General features: G+C 42.0%; 1 protein-coding gene and 1 long non-coding RNA gene across 3 annotated transcripts in view; one reads left to right on the top strand and one right to left on the bottom strand.

The window, feature by feature from the left end:
* CRADD (CASP2 and RIPK1 domain containing adaptor with death domain) overlaps window positions 1-15,144 on the bottom strand; it is a 72,653-nt gene that overhangs the window by 45,932 nt on the left and 11,577 nt on the right. The window lies entirely within an intron of this gene.
* LOC107311607 lies at window positions 679-8,967 on the top strand. The gene is made up of 3 exons (XR_001554163.2): window positions 679-824; window positions 1,036-1,125; window positions 6,845-8,967. It is a non-coding gene; the product is annotated as an uncharacterized LOC107311607 (long non-coding RNA).

Below are 15,144 nucleotides of genomic sequence, written 5' to 3'. Positions count from 1 at the left end.
AAGCTGCAGATGAAGACAGGAGAGGCTGCTGCTTACAAAGCAAGCTAAGTTTTGCTTTTCCCTTCCTGTGGTGGGCAGAGCTGTTCCAGCTCTAATTTTAATTTCACTTAGTTTATTACTAATTAACACAAAGTTTTAATTATCGAGTCAGATATAAAGGGGAAAGAAGAAGATAGGAGCAATTAAAAGCTCTGGGAAACACCTTTCCTCCTCCGCCCCTAAGCTCCAGCAGCTCTTCTTCCCCCTTCTCTCTCCCAGCCCCACTCCCCACATATTGCACGCCATGTGAGGACAGGCCGCGCTGTGGCTGGCAATGCAGGGCCCTCCCTGCTCAGCCTCCTTCCCACTGCCTCTCTCTTCCAATGCTCCCCGCTGCTCGCTCTCCTCCACCAGAGCATGCATCACCCACAGCTGGAGCCCCTTGGAGCCACGTCCCCTGCCGTGTCCCCTTCCCAGTGCCTCTTCCCACGTGCAGCTGCTGCTCTTCCCCAGGCAGGTGTGGGACAGGCGCTGGGGCTGGCAGGGCTTCGGCAGGTTGTGGGCAGCCCCCGCTGCCCAAAACCCATGATTTATGCCCAATACACCCCCCGCCAACCACACTGCAGAAGCCAGAGCCGTTGTAAGTTCAGACTTCACCGTGCAAAGCCTCTTTCTGAACCAGCAANAGGCCAAAACATGCATTGCCCCAGCATCTCCTAAAGCTGCTGCAACAGGAAGACTACAAATAAGCATGCAGCTGACGTCAGCTAGACTGTTTTTGCAAGCAACTCACTCTATTTTTTTCCAGACAAAATGAGTTTTCTCTGCAAAATCCAGTTTTCCAGGTGGGTGTCTCCGGTTTGCGGCAAGAGAAGAACAGGAAAAGTGCACGGCCAGGGCTTGGGAAGGGGCAGCAAGTGCATCTTCCAGGGCTGTAGCTGGCACAGCTGCATTGGCAGGAGCGTGAATTTTGTGCCAGCAAAACTTTCAGGGCAGTGCTTCAAAAGCATTAGCTGTAAATGTTTATCTGCAGTGCTTAACAATCCTCTTGCACAGAACTACTAGATGCTGAGACATGCACTGGAGAGACACGAGAAGGGGAGAAGCGTCAGTGCCTGCAAGGCTGCCTGCTACGTCCCTTGTAAGGTAAATTTTTTCTAGTACGAGAGCAAGAAAACACTAGCTTTAGAGAAAACACACATTGGTGTGTTTTGTTTTCTCAAAGAAGTGTGGAATTTGAAGCCAGGTCCTTTGGCTTATCTGTTGTAAACCATGACTGCTTCTCAGTGCCACACCACTCACTATTTCCTAGAGAAGGGATTCTGAGAAAAAGAAAGAGCCCCAGTTCCCTAGAAGCATTAAATTAACACAAGGGATCTGTAAACGAAACAGCAGAGGTTTGAAAGCCTTACCCTTTACTGTTTCCTGCTTTCTTGGAAAAATCTCAGTATTAAAACAGATTGGATTACATTACAGGACTAGTTGCTGCTGAAGAATTTTATTTTGGGTTATAAAACACAATGTTTGCTGTTTTTCTAATTCAATTTGCTTTTACCTTCATTATGTCACACTGTTACTAAGGTTCCTGTGAGAAAATGCAGGTTATTATTGCCTGCAAACTACCCCAATTATCATCTGCTCTCTCTTTGCATGGGTAGAAACTATGTAGTAAGTATAACGCTGACCTAAAGAAGTATGTCATACTTTCAGATCCGTTCAGAGCTTTTGCTTTGGGCGTATAAAAATTACATCAGGAACTCATTCTCCCCGAAATTTATAAGCCCGGCATCTCCCTGAATTAAAGCAAACTCTGAGCACAACACTGTCAACCAGTTCACAGCGCTGAATTATAAAACAGCAGCAAGCGATCAGAACCCATCTTGAGAACTTTCCTTTCAGGAGTCGGTGCCGTTGTAGTTAAGCTTTCAGTTAGAGGAACAGCACCAGCAGCCTCACATGGGCTCTGAATAATTTCCTCACGAAGGGCTGAGTGCAGCTGCGGACCTCCTCCTGCAGCCCTGACACAAGGGAGACTCGCTTTCATGCAGTGGGAATTTCTGCTAAGTGATAGCCACAGGATCAAGCTTCCTGGGTAGAATAAAATCTGAAGCAAATTTTATATTCACATTTAAATGTTTTAAGTAGGTGAAGTGAAAATTCTTGGCACTCCCAAATGACATCAAAGATCCAGGGAGGAAAAAAACAGAAGATTCTTGGTAGCAATATATTTAGCACCTTTCTTGGAATGCAATTGTTACTGGAAACTTTGGGGGTGTATCCGTATGCATTAACCACTCTTGTACAGTAAAGTCTGGTCTCTGAACTCACAAAGCTATTACATGAAATTCTAACTACCTCATAAGGCCCGATAATAATCATAAAATCACAACGTTCTACAGTAATCCGAAAGATAAAGAGAATAATTAATTTGCAGCTGGAAAAAAAAATAGGCAGCTCCAGATGTTACTGCAGCAACAATTTTTCTGCATGCTGCAGTGATGCTTCTCACACAACAAGCGAGAACAGAGTTAAAAATATAACAGTAGCGGGCCCAGACAAGTAATTGACTCTGCCAAATTTATACATGCATGTGAAAAATTGATTTAACAATGTTTTTTCCAAGCATCCATTGGTCATATGAAAAATCAGGGGGGGTGGAGGGAGGGAGTTTACACTGAAAACAAGTGATGCAGGTCAGAAGTAGACTGTCTTTCCTGCCGTCTTTTAGTAATGCTCTTTTGTTTGGTTTAATCTTCCTACTGCCACCTGTATGCTAAAACATGGGAGTTTTAATGCAGAGCATTTTATGATACTCTAATGCTTGCAAGCAATATTAGCTCTCGCAGTGGCATAGCACAGGACTATCAATTCTGGGAAAAAAGGGGGAATTGGGGGACTACAATTCTAGAGACACTGCCCAGCCTGTGTGCTCGTCCATCTGTTTGGAGGCATTTTTCTTTACAGATGAGAGAACAACAGGACTGCACATGAAAATCCCGTACAGGTTCCCCCGGCACGTATTTCACCACCAGCACCTTTATATTTAGAGAAGATGTGCATCAACTCAAAACCAGACTGCAGCGCCCCTTTTAAGCCAGACATGAGAGAAACAAATGTCATGAAGTGACGAAATTGACACCAGAGTCCTACTGATTTCCAAATCATTTACTCTTGCTCTATTTTACATATTAATGTGGCTACTTCAAGCAAAAAATATCAATATCAAAACCACAGTTATTACATTATTAAACAAATACCTGGAGTGTAAAATATTCTGCAGTTCAAATTGAAATATTTGGGATTTGGGCTTTTATATTTTTTCAGCAAGTTCAATATCAAAATTATGGCTCAGACCTGCCTACAATTTGCAGGCAACTTAAAATGACTGAACAAGAAAAGAAATTAAGACACTATTCACTCAGATGAACTTGTATTGAACGTTCAGATCTAAGAGCAATAAAAGACACTGGCTCACATTATCCTTAATTTGAAATCTGTAATTTTAAGAACTCAGTCACAGAGTTCTAGCAATTTTGACAGCACAAGGAATAAAATTATGTTTCCCACCAAAGCATTTTGTCTACCAACTTCACACGTACCTATTAAACTATAATAAGGCAAAAGGATACTTGCTAAAAGAAAAAAAAATTATACATAGTTGTTGTTGTTCCACACACAATATTCCTGCTCGGCTCTCAATACTTCCAGAAGGATTTTCTTTTAGCTCATCTCTTTCTGAGCACATTTACCACCGACTATCAGATTTTTCTGAGTGCTACCACTGTCTGTCTCTGGACACGAGGGGTGCTCCTTTAGCAATGAAACTCCAGCTAAATAAAACAGACACACAAAACATTAGTAAACTAAAAATATTCTAGGCTATCATAACCAATGAATTTCCATATCTAAATGTTTTTAAAGCAAGCTGGTGTTAAATCTAGGTGCTCCGTGCGAGCCACAAATATACCCGATACAGTGCAATTCAAGTAGGAAGAAAACAGACCGAATTCTTCTCTCTTCTACAGTGCAACCCCTACCAACCTCTGAGAAATTTCTGATTTCACTAAAACCAGACCAATGTTAAACAAGCACACTGAATTTTAAGGAAGTGAGCACTTAAACTCTCTATGAGGTTCTATGCCCTTTTCTTCTTCATAAATATGCAACTCTGTGTGACTACCTATTTTATACATATGCATACACCTGACTTTTTCAAAAGTCTTAAATATTGGTCAAATATTGAGTGATAACCATAAAGTGCTAATCTACCCACAGCCAACAACAATAACCAAACTATTCTGCAAAAAGATTTTTCTTAGGCTCCAAAATACTTGAACAAACAGCTCGATATTATTACTATTTATAACTAAAAATTATTCCACTAGCAGATCTGTGTTAAAAAAAAATACAGGCATAGTCAATATTTGGTACAAGTCTTCAGAATAAATATAGTTAGTGAATGTAGCATAGTATCAGGTCTTTATTCAGTTTTTGAGTCCGGTACACTTATTTTTTGAAGAGGCTGTGCTAGGAAATGGTTTTTAAGAACTCACTGAATAAACCAAATGTATTTACCATGAAAATTATATGCTTGGGAGGCTATATTCATAATTTAAAGGTATATTATATGACAAAGTACTTGCTTTAAGGAGAGGAAGGGACAGATTGGACAAGCAAAGTAATTCCGTCAGAAATATTTAACCAATTTAATGAACTTCCTTCTCTGGATCTTGTTGATGATATTCAATACGAAAACAAGTGAATATAGCTTGACAATAAAACCAGAGGTCGTGCTGTAATCAGCAGCCTTTGGTGCAAATTAGTAACTTGCTTAAATGTAGGATGTGGGAGAGGTTCTCGGTTGATGGTCCACTGACTTAGCTCCATTCTGTGGAGCTAAACAAACCCAAAGGCTACCCAACCTTTTTGTTATTCAAACAATACCATATTACCCTTGCTTTAGGGAGAAAAGGAGGGCAAGATTTCTAATGGATGTTGAATACCACCACCTGAGTTTGTGTGTTTTGTTATGTTTTTTTTTTTATTTCTAAAATAGGCAGAACTCTAACAGTCAATAATAATATCATACTGCAGACGTGGGACTCAAGTCAATAAGACACAGTAAATTCAGTTATGGGAAACAGCTTTGAATGGTTTTAATTATATTTTCCTAGAAAGGCTTATAGAATGTTATTGATATTTGACCTGGATAGTTCTGTTTTCTATTACAAAGTACATTATATCAATACAACACCATATACGTCTGCATTCAGCCGTCCTTAACCCTTTGCGGACCCTAAGTGAAAAGGGAAGGCAGGTGGATTTTTTAATTTTTAATCTCAGAAAAGCAGATGCCACCAAACCTGTCACCTGTCAAAAAGCATTAAACCTCTTCAAAGTGAAGAGCTGGCGAGGCCTGACACACCGCCATGCTCCAGCAGGATGAAGACAGAGAGCAGACTATTCATTTTGAGCACGGTATTTGTATGTTAACTACATTAGACATCTTTTATTTTACAGTTGCCTCATTCTTTCTCTCTCCTAAAGCCGGCTCGTGCATCTGGCCTCCTCCTGGAAGCCTCTGCTGTGTGTTGCTTTCAGAAGTGCTCATTCCAGCTGATCGAATCCTTTATTAAATTAGGTACCCCCATCTTGAGGTTAAAAAAAAAAACAACAGAAAACACACACACACACACACACACACTCATACAAAACCCCAGCCCTGCAGAATGAACAAAGGACTCCAGTTTCTCAGAACTATAAATTTCAAATCCATCTGGCCTGGGAGGGGACAACTCAAACAGGCAGCAGGCAGCTCGGAGGTGCTCACGATGCCACAGCAGCGTGCCACCATGGCCCACACCGTGGCCGAGGGTCCCCAAGATGCAAAGGGAATGCCACCACCTCCTGTGAGCAGACGGCGAGGCAGACCGACAGCCGCCTGCCCGAGGCCACACTTTAAATCAGGGGCAGAACTGGGAATAAAATTCCCAAATCACTCTGCTTTCCTGGTTCAGGCACGATTCAGAAGATTGCAGCACAAAACCAAACAAGCACACAGACAAAATTTAACAGCTCGGTGCAGAGGAAAAAGTATTGCAAGGGGGGAGCTTTGTGACAAGGAGAATAGCTGCTGAGCGACCTGCATCTGGGCTCGGTGTGAGCACTCACCTGAAACGTGAGGGCTGACGAGGCTCAAAGAAAAGTGGGTAGTCTGAACAGGTTTGGACATTATCGGCACACCAGGTCAGGAAAAAAGCAGGATTTTAACACGCTGGGAAAACAGCAACCACCCCATTACTGCCAGTAAACAAATGCATATGTCCACAGAGACACAGAAGCAGCCTTCTGTGCTAATTCAGTAAGGTCAGAAGCAAAAAGCAGCCGTACAGCACTTGACATGAAAATATAAATGAGTTGAAACAGCAAAGTTCAGATGCCTGCCTGAATCAGAAATCGCATAACGCAGAGAATCTGAGCTGCAAGTTTGACAGCAAATATAGGTTAGAAATACACGGGAGAGATGGGTGGAATAGGCCAGGAGAGTTGTTTCAAAGCCCTGGCATGCTGCTTGGAATGATCTTTAAAATCCATTTAAAAGAGAATATACAGTGAAAAGGCTGCAAATGTTTAAAGAAAACAACCTTCTGCCCAGCGAACGCGCTGCGGGGCTGTGCTCTGCACTAACACCAGACCAAACCGAAACCAAGGGGGCACCAGCACACAGAGCAATTCTTTTTTTCTTCTTTATTTTGTTTCAAATACCCAAACAAGCTTCCTTCTGCTCTGCAACTTAAATGCAACCATTAACCCCAAGAAGGAAGGGATGGAATTTTTCACAGAAGCTTTTTTTTTTTTTTCACAGCTCAGTAATACGAGGATCTTTTCAAGCTTTCTCAGAGCTCCGAAGCCAAGTAGCCCAACGCTGCCCGGATGGATGGCACAGCTGGGAGCGGTTTGAGAAGCCATCCACTGAAACGTAAGCAAAAGGCTCTTAAGGAAGTCTTTCAAGAGACCATATAGAGCGACTATAATGGTAGGAAATAAATACAGCTGTTGCAAAGGGGGAAGGGAGCCTACTGCCCCAACTCAGACATGACGGATCTCAGGAAGCACAAGATGTATGGCGTTTGGGAAGGGCACCACTCACACCAGAAAGTACAACATCCATCAGACCACACAAGGGGCTTAGAGGCGAGCTGACAGCAGCACGTTAGGAAACGGTCTGTGACCTACAAGACAGGCCACAAAAGGGAACAGTTAAGCCTGAAAGAGTAAGCCGAGAATTATGAATGCCTGAGAGCTACAAAAGTGTTCTTCAAAGAATAAAAACCCCTTTCGCTGCCAGGAGAGAACTGTGACCTGTGCATCAGACAGGGCATATGCTGAAAGGTCCCCTGAGCAGCACTGACGGGCAGGCCTCCCTCCAGGGCGCCCAGCCTGCCCTCACCTCTGCTGCCCAGCCTGCACCACTCCCAGCTCCTGCCCAAGGGGACACTATCTGCTGCTTGGTCTAAGTGCCTGGCTCACAGAGACACTGTACCAAACCCACCATTCTTAGCTGTCATGAAGAGTGTATATATATATATTCTTTATCATGATGGGGGAGGATTCAGGAATATTAACCCTCGAGGCATAGATATGAAAGCCAAGCGCTATGTTCTCCGCTGTGCCCACAGCCTGGCTTGTCCTGAGGGACAGTGGGGATCCCAGCAGAGGCCTTGTGGGGATCTTGGTTTGGCACACAGACAACTTCAGCCATGGTGCAGCTCGAGAGCAGAGCCCCCCATTGGAATCCCCCATCTGCAGGCCCAACTGTGTGTAAACAAACTTCTAAACCCCATTTTCCCTGGTAACATTGTTTTAAGCCAGAGAACAATAAGATGGCGTGCGTAACGCAGCCACCCATGGGAGCACAGCAGACAGTTACATTAACTTTTTTACACCAGTTTTATTATTGAGTTAAAAGGAGAAATTTCTTTTCCAAATATTTTTATGGGGAGTCGGCGGGGAGATTAAAATACATGTAAGGCAAATTACAGAACGGTTTAAAGAGTTCCAGTGCCATAAATTAGTTGGATCAGAAATTCTGAACAAAACAGAATAAAGCCGCAGTGGTACTTGCTGATGGAGGAAACGGAACTGTTTAAAAGAGGAGCTATTCCTGAAAAGCCAATTAAGTGATGCCATTTTTTACAACAGTCAAGTCAAGGCAGAACATGGCAATGAATGCGCCAGACGTTACCAGCAGCGAGCTTACCTCAGTTCCAGGCGGTCAACGCGAGACAAAAACACCGGGATAAGGATAGTAACACACAGTCAAATCAAAACAGGTTAAGCACAGGAAGACTGAGGTTTGCACAGATACCAAAACTACAAGCTCTGCTGAATGACTATGAATACTTTAGACCAGTTTTCACTTCTCTTCTAAATGCAATACGAGCTGCTGATCACAGTCTGCTGAAAAGCTAGAGAAATGGAGGTGTAGTTAACGAGGATGTCTCCTGTGGCAAGTTACGAACACCTGGCACATCCAGACTTCACTCTGGTGTTAAAACTCCCCTCCAGCACTGAATGGAGCCTTGCAAGAAAAGTGTGAATCTTTGACAAGTGAGAATCTTTGAAAAGTGCATTCTCTGACATCAGACCCTTGGGCCTAAAGGGTCCTCATTACTACACCCATCAGCTGAATCTTCTTCTAAGACTTTTAAACATAAATTAAAAGCTCTCAGGCTAAAGAATATAATTCCTATGAAAGATCAAACCTTACAACAACTTTTGTTTTGTTTTATATACTTCTTAATAAAAATCATTGCTGGCCTTTACGAAGTCTGGAAGTTTTGTTCCTATTAACAAAAGTTCTCTTATTGGTCCCAGTGCCTAACAGGAATACAGGACGTCACCCAACACTGGCTCCATTTATACAAGGGCTGCTCTGAAAGTACTGCCTCCTATTTTATTATGTAGGCTCAAGACATCAGAAGCAGATGTTGGCAGTATGGCAGTAGAGGTTGAACCTTCCCACCAATATTCCATTTCCTTTTGTTGCCATGCAACAGGCGGCAGCAGAGGGGCAGTGTGACAGAATGGCATCTGATATGGAAGTATATATGAAGCAGAAGTGTGTCACTGGATTCTTCCATAGGGAAAAAAACGTACCCAGTGACATTCATTGATGCTTGCTGACTACATGCATCAAGTGCACCTCTTATTTTTTTTCTCGATATTAAGAGTTGATCTTCGTTCAGAACAAAACAAAACAAAAAAAGATCCAAAACTTCAACTTGCAACAAGAAGAGTTACAACAGGCTTTGCCTGCAAATAGGAGTGATTTTTTAAAGCTCCATTTCAAGACTTCATAATGAAACAAAACCAATTATAAGGCCTTGACAACTTATGGAAACTACAAAACAACCGTAGACAAAAAGGAAATTTCAGCTTTTCACCTGGCTTTGGTCACAAAGAAAACCAACCTGAAATTAAGCGTTGGTATATTTTACAGTGTAAATATAACACACACACACTTTCTATATGGGGGCAAAGCTCCAGCTGCTAAGTATTGCTTGTTCAAAGTGCAAGAAGTTTTTTCTCAGAAGACTGCTCAGCTGGGTGCTGCCTACAGCACAATACACCCCATTTATATGGAGAGAAAAAAGTAAATGATTTAAAACAATTCTTAAGACAAGCAATTTAGCTTTCCTCTATACTAAGCATAATTCAATCATTTCCCCCGTAAGAAAACATCAAAGAACTGCATCACATTCTTCTGCTTTTCCTCCCAACACCAAAACCAGTCAGCCCATGTTCATCACAAAGTAAGAGAACTGTGATCTGCTAGTAGCACCAATTCTCTCAAACAAATTATTTTCACCTACTAAAGCACACTGATTTCTCATGGGAAATGAATTACTTGTATGTACATATACCCTGAATTCAAGCTACCAAGAAAGGGTGACCCTCTAAAAGCTGAGAACAGCTTTTAAAACTTTCTCATAGCCTTTAGGCAAAAAACAAGCAGTTATTCTGACAAATAACTGCATCTTCTTTGGCATCCATAAAGCACCAAAAGTCTTTGTGTGCTGATGCCAATCCTTATTTTATAAGCCTGGAATGATGGGGGAAGTTTATCTGATAGTATGTTTCCCGTATCTGGATCTTAAGTCATACTTTGTTTGAAGTGATTGCATTCTGCCTCTACCTCTGAGGTAATTCATCTCCTTGTTCCAGACATAGCACATGCATTTTATTCAGGTATGTCTTTCACTATCACTTCACACGAAAATAATTACAGCTGTGGTGTTAAAAGATAGCTTGGACTCCCACAGCCATTGACGGTGAGTTTCTTGGCTCAACGGATATACTGAACAAGACAGATCCAGCATAGCTGTCCTATCATCTTCCTTCTACCTCCTTCCATTCTCTTACTCCAGAGGCTGTACCATGGAAATACAGAACAAAACCTCAGGCATCCCTCCTTTTACATCTCAGACTTGATGGGCGAGGAAGCTTTCTTAGCAACTACAAGATTACGATACTAAGAGGAATATTCCTAGAAGCATAATGGATCCCACAGTTGGAAAAAAACAATTTCAAAGCTTATATGCCTGTACAGCTCCGAGGCAGGGCAAAGATTTATCCAATACAAATACTGACAAGTTAATAATGTGTGCTATGCAACGATAAGACAGGATTATGATTAAGTCTTGATAAAGCTCCTTTTTTTTTTTTTTTCAAACCAAGGTGAGGAATTCAATATAATGTACTATGAAAAGTAAGCCTATCATCAGTGAGTGCCTGCTGCACAGCTGCAATGATTTAAGGACAAAGTAGGAGTCACAACTGTACTTCAGTCTTTACAGCAGACACAAGATACCCTGGAAAAGACAGAAGCCCATGATGACAAACATGAATGTTACCACTGCAAAGGAAGGACAAACAACTCTTGTACTAGCAGAACACTTCAAGGTCATTTTGGTGTGGACTGCTTTTAACCAGAAAATAAATGATTTCCAAAAAAAAAAATGTAATAGTCTATTTGGGTGTAATGAAGTAAACAAACACAGAGGTAGCTCATGGCTGTTTCTTATGGTAACACAAAGTAGCTAATTCTTGATTCTTTATATATTCTATACGCCAATGAAATTCTGTTTATAACCTTGTGATAGCACTGCACTTGGAAGCTGAAGAAAACAGGAAATAATAATGTACCTACTCCAAATATGTTGACAAAGGCAGAGCATTTAATCCTAGCAAATGGTCCTAGTACCTTCACTTTCAAATCTTTAAAGAAGATGCAATACAGTGATGTTCCATTTGATCACAGAAATGCTATTAATCTCTTCATTGATATGTATGACCAATGTGTGTTGTGTCTCAGAATTAAATCAGCCATACGCCACAATGCTAACGTATCTGAGAAAGGGTCATGAAAGTGAAACAGTAAACTGAGAGGGAAAAAGCTATCCAAGATGAGAAAAAGTACAACTGCTGTGGCTCACAGATGACTGGAATTAGATAAGGACTGTCAAGGAGTCATTTAGAACGAGGTCCAGGCAGCAATGATGTAAGAGCACAAGTAACGTTCCAGATTTTACACCCTGCTCAGGTATTGGCTTACTCAATAAACCAAAGGACTTAATCTTTTCAGAGGGTAACTCTTCGTTAATAATACAGTATTGTAAAGGCTGTTCTTGATGCACAAGATTAAATCAGCAGTCCGAGTAATTAAAAGGCGATATCACTACAGGAGGAAAAAGGGCTACTGCAATGACTTGTACACTCAATAGAAAATGAGCACTAGTAAACGCTAAAAGCCGCACTTATGGCACTGAACAGAACAAGAAGGATTTATCAGTGTAAAGCCTATAAGCACATAAACATTAGCTGGTGCCAAATCAGAAAGCTAATTAATTCTGGCAGTACAGAATCTCTTACCACTAGGAATATGAATGCTTTGTGACTGCCTGCCCATCTGATGATCCAGGATTAACGCTAATAGGTCTCCAAATCCAGGGCTTCCATTTAGCGCATTGGTGCTCTCCAGCACTTCTGAACCGTTTGTGGGAAGAGTTCACAAACATCCCACAGACAGTAATGTAAGACAGTGATAAAGTCTTAAGAGCACCGGACTTGTCGGTATATGCTGCTGACACGATAACAATGTTGCTGACATGATAACAGAATCCCAGAATGAATCCCTAAGGAAAGGACAGCAAATACCAAAACGAGCAAGCAGTGTCCATCTTTACATAAACAGGGAGGTTTGCAATTTTACCTGGGCAGGGAGTTATTCAGTACATGTCATGGTTGTATATGCATGGATCGCAGAAGACATGCAGAGAATCTGAAGATAATACCATTGCGCACATTATCAGAATTGATTTTAAATATATACACATCCCAAACATCTTTCAGCACTTGTCAGAAAGGGTTTCGAATAGGAAGCAGTAGTATATTTCGGCAGGCAGAACAACTGGAGAAAAGTCCAGCACACTGCCTTCTTAATCAGAATGCAATCTCTGTCAACAAAAATATTCAGTGATATGGAAGGAAGGTTACGAAGTGCACGGGCTGCTGAGCAGGGGAAGTGAAGGCTGTTCAATCGTACATTCACGGCTGTAGATCACAGCTTCCTTCTTATCTGGCTTCACAAAACAAGCAGGGATAAATTTTCTAAACTAGAGCCTGGGGTGCCGAGAATGTTCTGAGAGGGTACACATGCCAGAGGCAAAATGAACACTGCAGTGGACATATAATCACATTAGGAATGCCTCTGATCAGCGTTAGTCATGAAAATACCTTGTCATGTAACAGACGGGTACATGAAAGCCAAGTGAACAGCAGCTTTACATTCCATGTTCCAAATATATATATATATATATTTACTCTATAGTAAATCACAAACTGATAAAAACAAAAAGCCTAACAAAATCCACACATGACACATTCTATACTCAATGTGCATCTTTCAGTCCCACTTGTTTTCCCTCCTACAGACTCTCCTTACACATAATGGCCCAATCCTGCTGACACTAAGAAGTTAGACACAAGTCATCCAGCTGAGGCCAAGAAGCATGCCTACATGCACTCAGCCACAGAAACTAATGTCTGCAGGATGAGACTAAATACATTAGCTCATGCCTCTAATTACCTACTACAATTATACCAACTTGAGCAATGCACATTTCCACTAATTGGGATAGAGACGTCATGTGAAATGAGCACTGTCTTCTAAAAAATGAGGTGCTCCACTATTCAAGCTTTTGTTTTATGCAAGACAGCAGATCAGTGCAGTGTCACACCAGCAGCCGGCCAACTTAATTTTCCCTGAACAGAAGTATGGCAACAGCCTGCTAATAAAGCAGCAGACATGCTAAGTATGTCTTCCTTACCTATATTCTACTTGTTGATCCCAGTGGGAGCTGAAAAATCCTACCATATGTAACAGCTATAGATAGGCAAGTGAGCTGTATGTATTTATACTTTGCATAGGAAAGACCGTGTAGTTACACAAACAGTTTAAACATATGATAACAGTGCTATATATGAGAGCTAGAAAAATCAAAAAATACAAACAAATAGTGATAAATTCAATGGGACTCACAATCACTGCATCAGTTCTTCTGAGGTCAGGTGCAAAGCAGAAGCACAGCAATATCACTTCCAGGACAGGTCTGAACTATTCCACTAAAATCCAGGCAGAGATTCTGGGGAAAGTCAAGTGCATTAAGAATGGGATTCACAAAGGGCAGAAGGCTGACTCTGTAGCTGACTAAATTAGCCCATATGAAACAAGGATGAGATAAACTCGAGCACTACCTTATGTTTTCCTGGGGTTTAGGTATGTTTCTTTCAACAGCCAGAAAGATCTACGTATTTGTCTTGGAGTGCTTCCCCTACTTCAGATTTGCTAAAGACAGTTGAAAGGGCTAGTGGCCACATACATATATGCTAGAGGTACACACTCCAAGGAAGTGCCTAAGAATCAAGTCACAAGGAGCATCTATCTGTCACATGGTAGGGACACATCAGTGCCAAACTGCTCTATACAAAGGGCTGCAGCACAAAGATAGCAGTCCCTTCAGCACAGGATGCACTGTCCCTGCAGCAACATGGGATAAAATGGAAGTTCAGGCTCCTTGTCCTGCTGCAGGCAGAGGCTGCCCAACCCCTCTATCAGCGTGGAGAATGTTCACTGGATTAGACTACACAGACAGATGGCTGGAGAAATGCCTAGCCTCGCTGCCAAGAGGCAGACAGCCTTGGGACGTGCCCTGGGTGACATGGGACATGGGTGGCAAAAGCTGCAAGGCCTAGAGGCCTGGCTGCAGGCACATCCAACTGCTCCCTGGGGAAAGACTTAAGGCTTCCTCTTTGGGGTCAGAGTGCTTGCAAGTGCAATGTCCCCATAATCCTGGGTTAACTTCTACTACAAACAGACAGCTAGCATTTCTATCTATAACTATGACTTCCTTCTAAATCGAGGGCTTTGCAGGTGAACTTGTCAGATGACCCATGTGCACACAAAACAAGGAGATCAAGAGTGTCCTGCAGTCATGACTACAGCAGTCACTGCCCTTAGACAACAACAAAAAGCTCATCTCTCGTGGGATACGGCAGAACTGAATCACAGAGAAACACATGACTTCTTAATTAAGCAGAAGAGGAGTAGGAATGAAATGTCCCTTCAAAAAGCTGAGTGAACACAGCCACCAGCTGTAGTAAATAAAATCGTATTGGAAGAATTACATTTTTTTACACAGAAATACTAGAAAGTACTGATTTTCCTTTTGGTCCAGCTGTCCTTTCTCAGCAGTTACTTTGCTGAGGATTCTCATACCCCTGCCTGAAGGTGAAATCAGCTGCCTATTTTGGAAACCCTGGAGCTGGCAAGGGGCTCTGTTAACCCTTTACCTGTTTGAACTTGCACAAAGCCCCTTCACTCAATCGTAGCCCATGTATTAGACAGGTCCAAAGACTGAAACAAGCTGTTCGTTAAAGAGCTCAACACATCATTAACCACAAATGAAAGGTAAGATTTTCAAAAGCATCAGCGCAGGACTAAAATTGCCTTCTTTAAAGCCCAGGGAGCTTACCCTTGACCTTGAAGGGTGGAGGGTTGGGTTAACTCCGAGTACTTTGCAAATCCCAGGCAAGGTGGTGAAA

Source organism: Coturnix japonica, chromosome 1 (assembly GCF_001577835.2).
Source record: "Coturnix japonica isolate 7356 chromosome 1, Coturnix japonica 2.1, whole genome shotgun sequence".
Lineage (NCBI taxonomy): Eukaryota > Metazoa > Chordata > Aves > Galliformes > Phasianidae > Coturnix > Coturnix japonica.
This window is presented reverse-complemented; position numbering and strand designations above follow the sequence as displayed.